Source organism: Babylonia areolata, chromosome 31 (assembly GCF_041734735.1).
Source record: "Babylonia areolata isolate BAREFJ2019XMU chromosome 31, ASM4173473v1, whole genome shotgun sequence".
Classification (NCBI taxonomy): domain Eukaryota; kingdom Metazoa; phylum Mollusca; class Gastropoda; order Neogastropoda; family Buccinidae; genus Babylonia; species Babylonia areolata.
Window position 1 is genome coordinate 22,943,511 of NC_134906.1, and position 4,064 is coordinate 22,947,574.

Genomic DNA, 4,064 nt, shown 5'->3' on the forward strand with positions numbered 1-4,064 from the left:
AGTAATGGTCCGATGTAACAATTGTCCGAAAAGCCTCTGTACTGAAACTTATAGTCCGATGATGTAGCATTGGTCCGACTTAGCAATGGTCCGATGTAGCATTAGTACGAAAAGCCATTGTACTGAAACATATAGTCCGAAGTAGCAATGGTCCAATGTAGCATTAGTACGAAAAGCCATTGTACTGAAACAAAACGTCCGACGTAGCAATGGTCCGACTTAGCAATGGTCCGATATAGCAATGGTCCAACCTAGCAATGGTCCGACGTAGCAATGGTCCGACTTAGCAATGATCCGATGTAGCATTAGTACGAAAAGCCACTGTACTGAAACATATAGTCCGAAGTAGCAATGGTCCGATGTAGCATTGATACGAAAAGCGATTGTACTGAAACAAAACGTCCGACGTAGCAATGGTCCGACTTAGCAATGGTCCGATGTAGCAATAGTCCGAAAAGCCGCTGTACTGAAACTTATAGTCTGATGATGTAGCATTGGTCCGACTTAGCAATGGTCCGATGTAGCATTAGTACGAAAAGCCATTGTACTGAAACATATAGTCCGAAGTAGCAATGGTCCGATGTAGCATTAGTCCGAAAAGCCATTGTACTGAAACAAAACGTCCGACGTAGCAATGGTCCGACGTAGCAATGGTCCGACTTAGTAATGGTCCGATGTAACAATTGTCCGAAAAGCCTCTGTACTGAAACTTATAGTCCGATGATGTAGCATTGGTCCGACTTAGCAATGGTCCGATGTAGCATTAGTACGAAAAGCCATTGTACTGAAACATATAGTCCGAAGTAGCAATGGTCCAATGTAGCATTAGTACGAAAAGCCATTGTACTGAAACAAAACGTCCGACGTAGCAATGGTCCGACTTAGCAATGGTCCGATATAGCAATGGTCCGACCTAGCAATGGTCCGACGTAGCAATGGTCCGACTTAGCAATGGTCCGATGTAGCAATAGTCCGAAAAGCCGCTGTACTGAAACTTATAGTCCGATGATGTAGCAATGGTCCGACTTAGCAATGATCCGATGTAGCATTAGTACGAAAAGCCACTGTACTGAAACATATAGTCCGAAGTAGCAATGGTCCGATGTAGCATTGATACGAAAAGCGATTGTACTGAAACAAAACGTCCGACGTAGCAATGGTCCGACTTAGCAATGGTCCGATGTAGCAATAGTCCGAAAAGCCGCTGTACTGAAACTTATAGTCTGATGATGTAGCATTGGTCCGACTTAGCAATGGTCCGATGTAGCATTAGTACGAAAAGCCATTGTACTGAAACATATAGTCCGAAGTAGCAATGGTCCGATGTAGCATTAGTACGAAAAGCCATTGTACTGAAACAAAACGTCCGACGTAGCAATGGTCCGACTTAGCAATGGTCCGATATAGCAATGGTCCGACCTAGCAATGGTCCGACGTAGCAATGGTCCGACTTAGCAATGGTCCGATGTAGCAATAGTCCGAAAAGCCTCTGTACTGAAACTTATAGTCCGATGATATAGCATTGGTCCGACTTAGCAATGGTCCAATGTAGCATTAGTTCGAAAAACCACTGTACTGAAACATATAGTCCGAAGTAGCAATGGTCCGATGTAGCATTAATACGAAAAGCGATTGTACTGAAACAAAACGTCCGACGTAGCAATGGTCCGACTTAGCAATGGTCCGATGTAGCAATAGTCCGAAAAGCCGCTGTACTGAAACTTATAGTCTGATGATGTAGCATTGGTCCGACTTAGCAATGGTCCGATGTAGCATTAGTACGAAAAGCCATTGTACTGAAACATATAGTCCGAAGTAGCAATGGTCCGATGTAGCATTAGTACGAAAAGCCATTGTACTGAAACAAAACGTCCGACGTAGCAATGGTCCGACTTAGCAATGGTCCGATATAGCAATGGTCCGACCTAGCAATGGTCCGACGTAGCAATGGTCCGATGTAGCAATAGTCCGAAAAGCCTCTGTACTGAAACTTATAGTCCGATGATGTAGCATTGGTCCGACTTAGCAATGGTCCAATGTAGCATTAGTACGAAAAGCCACTGTACTGAAACATATAGTCCGAAGTAGCAATGGTCCGATGTAGCATTAGTCCGAAAAGCCATTGTACTGAAACAAAACGTCCGACGTAGCAATGGTCCGACGTAGCAATGGTCCGACTTAGCAATGGTCCGATGTAACAATTGTCCGAAAAGCTTCTGTACTGAAACTTATAGTCCGATGATGTAGCATTGGTCCGACTTAGCAATGGTCCGATGTAGCATTAGTACGAAAAGCCATTGTACTGAAACATATAGTCCGAAGTAGCAATGGTCCGATGTAGCATTAGTCCGAAAAGCCATTGTACTGAAACAAAACGTCCGACGTAGCAATGGTCCGACTTAGCAATGGTCCGATATAGCAATGGTCCGACGTAGCAATGGTCCGACGTTACAATGGTCCGACTTAGCAATGGTCCGACGTAGCAATGGTCCGACTTAGCAATGGTCCGATATAGCAATGGTCCGACCTAGCAATGGTCCGACGTAGCAATGGTCCGATTTAGCAATGGTCCGATGTAGCAATAGTCCGAAAAGCCTCTGTACTGAAACTTATAGTCCGATGATGTAGCATTGGTCCGACTTAGCAATGGTCCAATGTAGCATTAGTACGAAAAGCCACTGTACTGAAACATATAGTCCGAAGTAGCAATGGTCCGATGTAGCATTAATACGAAAAGCGATTGTACTGAAACAAAACGTCCGACGTAGCAATGGTCCGATGTAGCAATGGTCCGATGTAGCAATAGTCCGAAAAGCCGCTGTACTGAAACTTATAGTCCGATGATGTAGCAATGGTCCGATGTAGCATTAGTACGAAAAGTCAATGTACTGAAACATATAGTCCGAAGTAGCAATGGTCCGATGTAGCATTAGTCCGAAAAGCCATTGTACTGAAACAAAACGTCCGACGTAGCAATGGTCCGACTTAGAAATGGTCCGACGTAGCAATGGCCCGATGTAGCAATAGTCCGAAAAGCCATTGTACTGAAACACATTGTCCGACGTAGCAATGGTCCGAAAAGCCATTGTACTGAAACACATAATCCGACGTAGCAATGGTCCGACTCAGCAATTGTCCGACGTAGCAATGGTCCGATGTAGCAAGAGTCCGAAAAGCCGCTGTACTGAGACATATAGTCCGATGTAGCAATGGGCGGACGTAGCAATAGTCCGAAAAGCCATTGTACTGAGACATATAGTCCGACGTAGCAATAGTCCGAAAAGCCATTGTACTGAGACATATAGTCCGACGTAGCAATAGTCCGAAAAGCCATTGTACTGAAACGAATAGTCCGACGAAGCTATGGTCCGTCGTGGCATTAGTCCGAAAAGCCATTCTACTGAAACGTATAGTCCGACGTAGCAATGGTCCGACGTGGCAGTAATCCGAATGTTCATTGTTTTATTGAAGACGTGAAAACTTTCTTATACATCTGTTTCTCTCTCAGCAGTTTATTCCCCACGGAATGTCATTTGTTTTTAAACTTTTTATTTAATTTTTTTAATCTTCTTCCAGTAATTATTTTCAAGTCACCAACACACACACACACACACACACACACACACACACACACACACACACACACACACACACACACACACACACACGCATGTCTGTCTGTCCCTTTGTTTGCCATGTCTGTCAGGTCTGTCTCTCTCTGTCTTTCTCACTCCCTCTCTCTGTCTGTCTGGTCTATCTTTGTGTGTGTGTGTGTGTGTGTGTGTGTGTGTGTGTGTGTGTGTGTGTGTGTGTGTGTGTGTGTGTGTGTGTGTGTGTCGCGACCAGTCTACATGCTTGGAGGTCAGCTGAGAGACAGACAGACAGACAGATGGACGGCAGACATAGACGCATTATTGGGTCGGCTGTTTAACTTTATGGCCGATCGAACAAAGGACTAATGCCACGTCGGGGGAACAAAAATGTGTCGGACAAATGAGTTTCAGTTTTCAGTTTCAGTAGCTCAAGGAGGCGTCACTGCGTTCGGACAAATCCATACACGCTAC